This window comes from Amblyomma americanum, chromosome 1, assembly GCF_052857255.1.
Source record: "Amblyomma americanum isolate KBUSLIRL-KWMA chromosome 1, ASM5285725v1, whole genome shotgun sequence".
Classification (NCBI taxonomy): Eukaryota; Metazoa; Arthropoda; class Arachnida; order Ixodida; family Ixodidae; genus Amblyomma; species Amblyomma americanum.
The window spans coordinates 59,314,894-59,326,545 of NC_135497.1; positions in this window are offsets into that span (position 1 = coordinate 59,314,894).

The window sequence follows — 11,652 nt, forward strand, 5'->3', positions numbered from 1 at the left end:
AACACAATACGCAGGTGTTCAATGTGCTCCACCCAGTTTTGTGAAAAAACGACCGCGTCGTCAAGGTAGGGGAGAGCGAAATCTGCAAGCCCCCCAGCACTTGTTCCATTAATAGTGAAAACAGTACGGAGCATTATTCAAGCCGAAGCTCAACATTACAGGGCGAAACGTGCCCGCGCGGGACACGAATGCTGCGTACCTGCTGGCGCGCTCAGTGAGTGCACCTGCCAGTAACCACGAAATAAATCCAGTCTGGATATATATTCTGATTAAGCGACTGTTTCAATCCTCTCCTCGATGTTCGGAATGGGGTAGGTCTGGTCCACTGTGATTGAATTCAGGTTCCGGTAGTCCACGCAAGGTCTCGGATCCTTGCCTGGAACCTCTACAATAATGATTGGTGACATATAGTCACTTTCGTAGGGCACTATGACGCCAAGTTCGCACATATGGCGGATCTCCGTCTCAATGATTTTCTTTTGTCCTGGAGAGACACGGTGCGGTTTGCTCCTGATCGGCTGTTTGCTGGACAGCTGAATGTCGTGTTCGATGAGGGTTGTTTTTCCTGGCTTGTTTGAAAACACCGCCTCAAAGTCGCGGATGACGTACTTATGTCTCCTCGTTCACTTTCCGTCAGACATGGCTTTCTGTCGATTGAATTTAGCAGCTCATTCGCTGCTTGCTCGTCCTCATGAGGGACATAAGGTATGTCTGAGATCTCTTCCTCTGGCATATTCAGCGACATGTTAACCATGGCCTGACGCTGTGCAAAACGATTGATCAAATTACTCTGGATTATCCGTTTATGTTTGTTCTTAAATTTTACCTCATAGTTGGTGTCCGAAAACTTGGGCAGCACCTTAGCTGGCCCTTCCCGTTGCACCTCAAGCTTGTTCCTTTTTGACGGACGCAGCAAAATCACCTGGTCGCCAGATTGAAAGGTGCGCTTGCGTGCAGATTTGTCGTAGTACACTTTAGACAGTGACTGTGCTGCTCTGACATTTGCTTCCACGAGATCTCTGGTTTTCGCAAGTCTTTCCAGTAGCTTTAGAACGTATTCCACTACACAGAGATCCTCTCCGTAACCCTCCCATGACTCCCTCAGCATACGCAACGGCGTCCTCAAGTCACGCCCGTAGACTAGTTCAGCGGGTCTAAATCCTCTGTTTTCGTGGGGGATGGATCTCATTGCAAAGAGTGCTGCTGGAATGCAGCCTTCCCAATCTCCCTATGCTCAAAACACAGAGAACTATGTATCCGCTTTAGCACTGAGTGCGTACACCCGACTGGGTTTGACTGAGGGTGGAGAATTGAACTGCGGATTATTTTAATCCCACACCGTTCAAAGAACTTTGCTGTCAAGCAGCTTCTGAACACGCTCCCGTTATCACTTTGTATCTCTCCAGGGAACCCCCCGCGAGAAAAAATTGACAAAAGGGCGTCTACAACACATGCGGAACAAAGCTCCTTCAAGAGAATGGCCTCGCGAAATTTGGTTGCCACGCACAGTGAGCTCAGAATGTAGCGACAACCAGATTTGGACGCTGGCAGCGGGCCGACAGTGTCAATTACGAGACGCCGAAAGGGCTCTGTAATGATGGGAACTAGTGTCACGGGCGCTTTCCATTTATCCGTCGACTTGCCGACCCGCTGGCAGGTGTCGCAAGATCTAACAAGCTGTTCCACATCTTTTTATCTAGCTTTGTTTTCTTTATGCCCAGGTGGCCCGCCCATGCATTTCCGTGTGCGAGCTTTAGAAGCTGCCGCCGGTACTTCTCTGGCACCAGGAGTTGTTCATATGCGCGTCGCTTTGAGTCACAGTATTTTCGGTACTGAAGGCATGAACTTTCGTGAAAGCTGATGTTCTTTCTGGCGACTCCCTCTCTCACATTATTGCTTAGAGCTCTTAACGATGGGTCGCTTTTCTGCTCTGCAATGATTGTTTTCCTCTCAACCTTAGTCAACTCCTCCCAATCAGTCGAAGCAGGTGTTAATGTCGAACCCTTCGCGCTGGTTCCTGTTGCCCCATTCTCTACGGAATCGGCAGTTCCTTGGATTTCATGAGCTACCGCTGGTTCGGGAACCTCTTCATGGTCATGCTCATGCGGATTAGACGGATCAGTTTTCCTGCAAGGATCCCTCGGCTGGTCGGTAGAATGGTTCGGTGTCTGCTCATTTATCGGAGCGCAGTCGAGTTTCTTTGCGAGTTCTCGCGCTCGAGAAGGTGTTACCGCCATGCAAGCCAAGCCCGAGGTGAAAGAGAGCCTTTTTTTTTTAGCAGCTGCTCGGATTTGTTCGAAAACCGATAGGGCAAGTGTGTCGGCAAGCTTGCGCTAACTGCCGCTTCTGTGTCTAGCCTACCAAAAGTCCCCTCTAGAGTCACCTTCGCTATAGGCAAGCATGCACTCTGTTCTTCGGTGACCTGCTTAATCCATGCGCAATCGCCGGTGTAGTCCGTGGAGGAAACACAGGACAGGTGAGCAACATCCATGGTAGCCGCTGAATCGCGCAGTGCTCTTAATTTCTTCCCATTTATCACCACGTCCCGCATGTATGGCTCCAGCAATTAAGGGTTTATAGCAGGGGCAATTATAGCAGACAATGGACTTTCGCGCTTCAAACGCGCGAACTACAGGTGCCTGCTGTTTCGGCAAATCGGCAGATTTGGGTGACTCAATCCTTATTTCTCTACCTCATCCTTTTGATCCCGCATCCTCTGCCCAGTGATCCCGGCGTGCTGGTGGCACCCTTCGGTCGGGGATTCTCTTTAAGAGGTTTCTCTTTCCTAACCTGTTATCGTACCCTGCCTTGCTTTAGAGGTTTCTTCGAACGTAATACTCGTCTGCTAGTTGTGGCGCTTTGTCTAGGTCTATATCTGTTAGGCTATCTTGCTGCCATATCCTCAGATCCTCTGAAATCGCGCTATAGTACTGCTCTAGTGCGATGCACTCCAGTACCTTGTCATCATGCGATTCTCCGCCTTTCTTTGCCTGCCTGAATCGCTGCCTAAAGGCTTCAGCAGAAAGCCGCTACTTCCTAAGCAGTGCGCTCTTTACCTTCTCGTAGTCATCACACTCTTCCCATGAGAGGCGAGCCGCCACTTCGGCCGCCTCACACGGAAGGAGAGGAAGTAACTTCTGTGCCCAAGCGCTCTTGTCGATGTGCACCTTCCAGTATGCGCGTTCGAACATTACCAAAAAGAGTGCAATATCGCCTCCCACGTGGAATGATGAGACGAGATCCTCCAATCTCTGCCTCCCTTGCTCCTCTACCGAAGCTACAGGGCTAAGACGCGCCATATTCTCTCCGTTCGACGCGATTTCGAGCTCCTTCATTTTTCGAGCATGTTCTCTCGCTTTTTTGTCTGCCTCACAGACCTCCCGTCTCTCTTGAGCCAACCGAAGCTCTTCTATTTCTTTCTGCTCGAACGAAACACATCTTTCTTGAGCCTAACGAAGCTCTTCTTTCTCTTTCTGCTCGCACAACTCCTGTCTTTCTTGAGCCAACCGAGGCTCTTCTTTTTCTTTCTGCTCGCACAACTCCCTTCTCTGCTCTTCTTTGCGTCCAACAGTCGTTTCCCAAGCCTCGTCGACCTCCTCAGTAGTCACCTCCACCTGCCGCAATAACCTCAAGAATTTCTTTTTTCTTAGTGAAACCCCCAGCTCAATGGCAAACTTCGAGCAGCTCCTCCACTTTTAACTTCTCCTCCTTGAGTTCCACCATGCGTTTGCAAGCCCACTAAATCAAAAGCCCTAGCTTAAAGTGGGCAAAACAGTTTCCCTAAATCAATTTCCCAGGAAACAGGAATCCGCACCTAGCATATGCCTGTGCTAGTACGGTCGGCCGAAATGAACGGAAAACATTGGGCACTCACCCAGCCAAGCTATCAGTCCCGTAGCTGCCGAAGTCCGTTGGAGCCGGTAACTTCACGTGGACGTCCCACAGTTGTGGGATTCTGGTAGCGTTACTGGTCCAGAGAAGAGACAAGGACGTTCGGAGGAAGAAAATTTGGAAAACTTTATAGAAAGACTATTTACATAATATACAAGTAAGGGCAACTTAGAGTGCTTCTCAGTTAAGAGAGCTTCTTAGCAGTCGTAGTCGGGAGTCGCTCCCAGCAAAGGGTATCTCTCAAGAGGGGGGCTCTTCTGGTACCAAACCAGCAGCTCGTTAAATACTAATCGTATTCCCCCGATCCCTAGCTGGAGAATACAGTTCGAAGAATGATGTGCAGTCAAACGATGGCACTGATGGTACCACCCACAGCAGGGCGGTCTTGACTATCTCTCGCAGCTCGGTCGAAAGAAAGGGAACAGGACCCGGTCACGTTGTCGTCCACGCGGTCTCCAGTTGGGCGCGCACGTGGGTCCGGACTGCGCCCATGTGGAACAGGAAAGCGCCTGCGTGACACAGGAATGCGGAATGTCTCCTAGCAGGGGTTGTAAGATCTTGTACTGATGCCCAGAACGCGGAACCTCTGTCGAAGGCGCAGCCCTCGGGCAATTGTTCAATCCCAGCGTGACTGAAGAGCGCAATTCTGATCTTGTACTTCGTCTTCTGATGACCGGAACGTGGAGCCTCTGTCGAAGGCGCAGATCTCGGGCAATTGTTCAACCCCAGCGTGACTGAAGAGGACAACACTGATCTTGTACTTCCCAGTCTGATGACCTGTTCGAACACGTGGAAACGCCATTATCGTCGCTACCTCCGACATTCCTGCAGCCACGTTGTTTCTAGAGGGCTCATTCACCTTCGCGGTGGTTTTCAGGGAATCCTCCCCATGTCCAAATTCGCCGAACTCAACAGCAAGAAGGAAGCGCGAGCACAACAACCCCAAAGGTGAGAGTGTGTGAGTGAGTTAAAAACTGTATTCAGCTCTAGATTCGCTGGTATTCTGCGGTATTCATATGGCTTCGTCCATCTTCTTGCAGAGTGGTCTGTTCCCCTTAGTCCAGGGCTCCGCTGGATGCTGCTGCCAGTTGTGCGCGCCGAATTAGATCGCCTTGATCGACCCGGCCATCGCTGGAGAGCACTCCTTCTCATTGCTCCACACTCAGGTTTGATATAACGGGTACCACGTCTTTCTTCTGGCATGCCAACGTTATGTGATACAGCGTGGGTTTTTCGTGGCACCAGGGCCATTTGTCATTGTATTGTTTGGGATACATTTTGCAGAGTACGTTAACGTTCGGGTACGAGCCTGTTTGTTGCGGCCTCCACGCGCTAGAGTCCTCTCTGCTGAAGGAGTTGTGTGGTGGTGGATACCGCTTTCTCCATCCCTTGTAGTAATTTAGTATCACCGAATAGTCTTGCGATAAAGGTTCGGTCCCCTCGAGGTCGCTTACGTTGGATGCTCGGTAGTAAGTGTACCCTCGACCTATCCTGTCCGCCACTTGGTTCCTTGCCACTCCCGTGTGTCCCGGCGTCCATACTATCGTATGCCTAATTGGTTCTTCGTTTGGTTGTCGTTGTGCTATGTGGTCTCCGGGGCGGAGTATGCGGAGCGCTCCGTGCCCTATTCTGCCTTGTAGGTAGTTGTGTCACGCCGTTTCTGAGTCTCAGGTTTGTTAAAGGCCGTTTATACCGATAGCCCTCCGCTGCCTACATAGCGACGGCCGCTTCTTCAGCCTCGGCTATCGTACAGTTTCTAGTGATGCGCTGGTGAACTCGGGTAGGTTCGAATCAATCACCGTTTCCACCACGTTGCTGTTGCTTTGCCGCGCTTCTCTGGCTTATGTGGCTGCGTCCACGTACACAGTGGTTTCTAGGGGTTCGAATCAATCACTGTCCCGGCGAAGGAGCGCAGCTCTTTTATACATATGCCGTGACGTCAATCATAGCACAGCGCCCCTAGCGGGAGGAGCGGGAGTCAGGTGGTGGCTGCGGCCGCGCGCGACCGCGCCAGTTGGAGCCCAGCTTTTCCTTCGTGACGTCACGCGCCGGCGCAGCGCCCCTAGCGGGAGGAACGGTAGTCAGGTTATTGTGCCTAGAATATACTGGCAAGTGTGCTGACCGTGGCCTTCCTCGTGGCACCGCGAGCGATGAATGCCGACGGCCGCCGCATGGAGCGCTGCAAGTCGGGAGGGTGCCGCCGAGCCGCAACGCTCTCGCAACATCGGCAAGAGGACTAGTGCATTTTTGCTTTCGTTCAGCTGTAATCGACCAAAGCTGTCATGGAGGCAGCTGTCTATAGGTTTCAGGGTTTGTTTTGAGTCTCTGTCGAGGAGCTGCACATTTAGCACTTGGCGCTTGCGCGAAAGCTGCTGTGAAATTCAGCACAACTTCGTGTTTCGAAACACGAAACTTGTGCTGTACATAGATATCTTTTATATATGTGTTAAGTACTTTTTCGGTAACATTTTCTCTAATAAATTAGGCAAAACGCTTCGATTAATTTTATTGGATTATATTTAGGTGTTCTCGCTGTGTACGTACTACATTTGTGAACGAGTAAACACATGCAATGTTAATAACGCAGGAAACACAGTCGTGCAACACTCGTTTTCATTCGCGTGCAATACCAATCGCGGACATGTTACAGAAGTACCGCAAGCAGGGCCCATATGTGCACATGAGAAGCATTTATTGGCAGCGATGCAGTTTTAGAAACTTTTGCCGCTGCCTTTGCGCTTCCCACTCTTTGTTGAGGCCCTTGACAAAAAAACGAAACCTTAAGAGAACATAAAACTTTACAACGGTAGATAAAACTGCCTTTTCATGCTCTGAGCAGCCAAGTTGAGGAAAAGACAGTGTCTGTAGCTGACTCGAAAATTCAACTAAACTCATTCCATGGAGCTTGTTTTTACTAAAAAACACAGTAAAGACATCTTCCATGGCCTTTACAGCAGTTTAGAAGCTCTGGCTGGGGTACACTAGGCCCCCATTGTCAAAATGGCTAGTAAAGTGCGAAGCGGCGTCGGCACTTGCTTCAGCTTAGCAATGATCTTTCTTGCCACCTAGCCTGTAGTGTAGTAGATCAAAGCACTGTGGCTCTTCTTCTCTATGCACGATGCTTGGTCACTGCTAGACACGACAGCTTGAACTACATCTTCAGCTTCACTGACGTTTTCGTGGTCAAGAAGGTCATCTATTTTGTCTGAAAGGAACTTACTCGTAGTTTCACACACCTCCTTTGGGCTCAGCAGTGCTTTGATTACGTCTGGGGTGCAGTTCACTCCTCTAGGTGGCTTTGCCAGGTTGTAGAATGCGAGTAAATTCAAAGTCATCAGAAACTGTGACACTGTCGGATGGTCGTTACAGCCAGACGACTGTCTAATTATACAAAAAGGTTTTCAAGCTTATTCTGTCTTAATCTGGATGTTAAAAGATACTTGAAACCCACAGTCGACGTCAGGCAGGACAACAAGCCAAGTGTACTCTTGATGGTAACCCTTAGCCCAGCAGACGTGCTTTCTGTAAGAAAACCACCACCAGCTGGTTTTGCAATTTGCTCCCATTCCTGCAGATACTCTAGGAAGCCTTTCAGAAATTGCACATTTGGACTGTCAGGCTTGAGTGCCTTCTCGCTTGTTCGCGATGTCATAACACAAATCAGGCGATTCATTTCTTTTACGAAATCTACTGTCGGCTGCACGGTCCTATGTGAGGCTTCAATGTGTTCTCTATAAATGAAAAGTCCTTTGATGACCTGGTCGCTGAAGAGCTAAAATGCGATGTCCACTTTCATTTTTTCAAAGCAGTTTGGCTTAAGGTGTGCATTTGTCAGGCTTGGCATAACTTTCAGTGTAACATTTTCTCGATCCGCTTCGAAGGCTCCTAGTACAATACCAAAGTGAACATGCCCAGCTGGTGTCAGGTATCCTTTTCCAACAAATCCATTTCTCACATTCTTCGAAAGGTGTGGAAAATCTGACAAAAAATAGAGCTGCCTTTTAGGATCCACTGGGTGTTTGGTGCTGCTCCGAACGTGGCTTGGAGAACCTTTGAAAAAAAAACAACTTGCGATCAGTTTCGTCATCACTATATTTAAACATTAGAAACATGAAATCTGCACTAGCACCATGCACACTTTAAACAATCTTGCATTTTGCGTGAAATTACAGCCTTACCCTGTATTCCAAACAGCCGCCACATGCTCCTATTCCAGCTGGCGCCGTCGCATGTTATGCAATCCACGAACAGACCAGCCTTTTCCGCAAGGACTGTGGTTTCCAAAATAATTTTTGCCAGTGTTGGGGCCTTCACATTGCCCTTTGAGGCAAAATTACCGAGAATTTGCGTCCATTTTCCTGCGGAAAGGTAATCTCTCACAAATGTACGTGCGTTTTACGTATAAAGTTGCGAACTGTAACCAAGAGAAAAAAAGTTTACCAGTAAATGGCTGAAACAGCACAATCATCCCATGATCTGCCAGCACATTCTTCTGGTCAGCAGGTGTATGACTTCCAAGGTCAACAAAGCCTTCAATATCACCTGAATTGTAAAAACAAAGCACAGGAAAAACACCTTGTTTTATGCGCAGACATCTCTCAACAAAGACCAGAATGTGGCAATTACCAGAGCACTGCACGGCTCGAGCAATATTGTAGTGCTTAGCAGAACATCGTATTTTACTCATACTGTAAAAGCTCGCTGATTAGTGCTTCAATGGACCGGAAAAAATGTTCGCATAGTCTGAAATTAAGTTCGAACTTTCGAATGACCCCGAAAAAAAACTTACAAGAACCGCTTGCATCGCGGTAAATTTATTTGGTGAAATACTTGGCAGTAGTTGCTTGTTATTTTAGATGAGAACGGAGCAACAATCACTATTTTTAGCGGTGGAGCTCTGCCGCTAGTGCATCGCACGCCGCAAGCGTGGAATATTCACGGGCGATGAATACGGCATTGCTCAGCAGCTCCGAAAGGGCAAGAAAAAAATGTGGATAGAGAAGATTAGCGAAACAGCCAACCAACGCTATAAGCGGCGCGTAGCTGGGTTTGGCTGGCTGGCTAGTGCGGTTGGGCGTACGTTTCAGAAAAGCAAAATCGAAACTATCAGTGTGTCCGCTCTTGTAGATGAGGCCGTCCGTCCGCCATCACGCCTGCCGTTCAGCGCAAGTCAGAGGTGCGCGAGTGATTCTGCAGCACAGAATTCAGCTTTGAGAGGGCTATTTGGACGACCGCTTGCCGAACCGATACCTGTATGTACACAACCTCCTTTGGGAGCCCGTTCGAATTAACCGGTGCGAGACCCGTACCTTCCGAAACAGCGAGCGTGCAACGCCATTGACTTGCATAGCGTTGGCCGGGACCGCGCCGGCAGTTCGAATTATGCGGATTTTCGCATTGCGGGGTTTGAATCAAAGAGCTTTTACCGTATTCACAGAACGGTCCAAGAATTCATTGCAGCTATACTCACCAGCTGATTTCACATTTAGGTGCTCCGAAAGCTTAATTTCGTCAATGGCGAGGCCACCGTGACGACTGTAAGCATCCATGGTCTTTGTTTTTCATTTAGGGCATCGAAGGCCTTTTTACTGAGGCCAAAGCCACCCTTGAAGCGCTGTAGGTACTTTTTCAGGCAAGTTCGCCCTGGCAGAACCATAATAGACTGTCTGTGGAGATGTTCATACAACTTCGGGCTTCGCATCCTCATCAGCATACATTCTAAAATTCACTCACCATCGTATCGCATTACCTTGTGTGGTTTTCGCCTTGCAGCAAGGAAACAACTCTTTACAGCCAGCTGCTGCTTTGAGGGAAGAGATTTAATTTTGCTGTTAAATGTCTCTTCACTAAGAGCCTCATTTCGCTCTTTCATGTGAGCCACCTGTATCCTTGCATTTGCCAATCTTTTCTTGGTTCTTGACAGGCTTCGAGAAATGTTCCTGCACTGTTTCTTTTCATCAGATTTTCTGGCAATTTCACTTGTGCTTTTCTTTTTTCTGCACGCTTGGTTTTGAGCCAGAATCCTTTGGTACTTGCAGAAAGTGCAGGATTCACCTTCAGACCTCACAGATAATGAACACTTCTCAGAAGAAATCATGACTTTGTAGGAGGTGTGCTTTCCTAAGGCCGGCTTTATGCCGCATCCATCACAAAGATTTGTCAAGGCAACTTCCTTGATCAAAGTTTCGGCCTCTTCGCAAGTTGTGACGATGTGTTTTGACTTTTCCCTTCCCCTGAGGTAAACCGTGGCTACCACTGATTGTCCATCAAGTAATGGCTTTGCAAATGCTACCATCTTTTCAATGAAGAGGTTAGCGTAGTTATTTTTTCAGCCTCACAATAGGCGTACGCTAATGAATCGACTGTCACGAATGGCACTTTCATCCATGTCACTGGAATAGCGACGTTGGAGAATTGATGGAGACGATCGTTGGTTGTTCGTGGTCGTTCGTCACCAGCATTTTGCGCTTCGCCAGCGCTTTCTTCTGAAAAATCACAGCGTGGGGTGGTGCACTTTTCACTTACTGCAGCTCCGCTGTTGGTGTCAGATGCTTCCATGCTCACCGATTCAGCATTATCAATGCCTGGGCACAACTCGGAGGCTTCCGACGCAGCACGCCTGTGACGCTTTGCTGGATGTTCTTGCTGGCACAGATTTCTAGTTTTTCTTTTAGCTGACACTTTAGGCAGAATGTGTTCTGGGTAATGCATGAATATCGAAGGCACGGCGTCGGGTTTCAGGCGCGGTTTATCGCGGGGAAGCTCGCTGGTAACACCATTTACGCTGACACTGAATGTGCGCTCGATATAACTGCTCTCAAAATGTTTCTCGCAAACCACAGCAGCTGGCGTCAGCCTCCTGTCCTCTCTTTTGATATTTCTTTCCCATTCTGCAAGCCCCCTAGCATCAGATGGTGCAGTAAATATGGAAACACGTTTCTTGTTCGAGCGGTAACCGCTTTTACACATTGGCACAAAGCAAGTCTTCTCTTTGCACTGTCGCTTTGGCTTTGACATCTTTTTTGTGCAGTCCCATGTAGCTCGTTTAGTGGTGGACACGGGAAAAAAACAATCGAGAGCTCAGTGCATGATTTGACTACACGGTGAAAGCACGCAGAACGGATACACGCACGCACAGAACGCGCACTGAAAACCGACGAAATCACCACAGAACTGTTCGGAGGAGCGGATGCGTCGACTTTCATGTGCAAGGAGCCACACAGGACAACATACACTGCACCTCAGTCAACAAAATTTCGTGCACAAGCAGGTTAATCGCGCACGCACAAGACCAGGTCGCTGCCTTTCGAAGCGAGAAAACCGCGTCGTCTGCTGCAGCAGCACCCTCTCGACAAGCAGCGCCCTCTGCCGCCATCGGTGGGCTTTCATTGCAAACGGTGCCACCTGCTCCCATTGCGCAGCGCTGGCGCTCGGCACACTAGCCAGTATATTCTAGGCACTAACTATAGTCAGGTGGTGGCTGCGGCCGCGCGCGACCGCGCGAGTTGGGGCCCAGCTTTTCCTCCGTGACGTCACGCGCCGGCGCAGCGCCCCTAGCCGGAGGAGCGGGAGTCAGGTGGTGGCTGCGGCCGCGCGCGACCGCGCGAGTTGGGGCCCAGCTTTTCCTCCGGCTGTCGTGACGTCACGTCACGTGGTTTTGTGGCTGCCCGGACGCGCCCAAGGGCGGAACTGAGTGATTGCAATATGCAACGCAGAAAAACAGGAACTAGCCATGGAATCAGCTCTTTTCTTGCAGGCCGC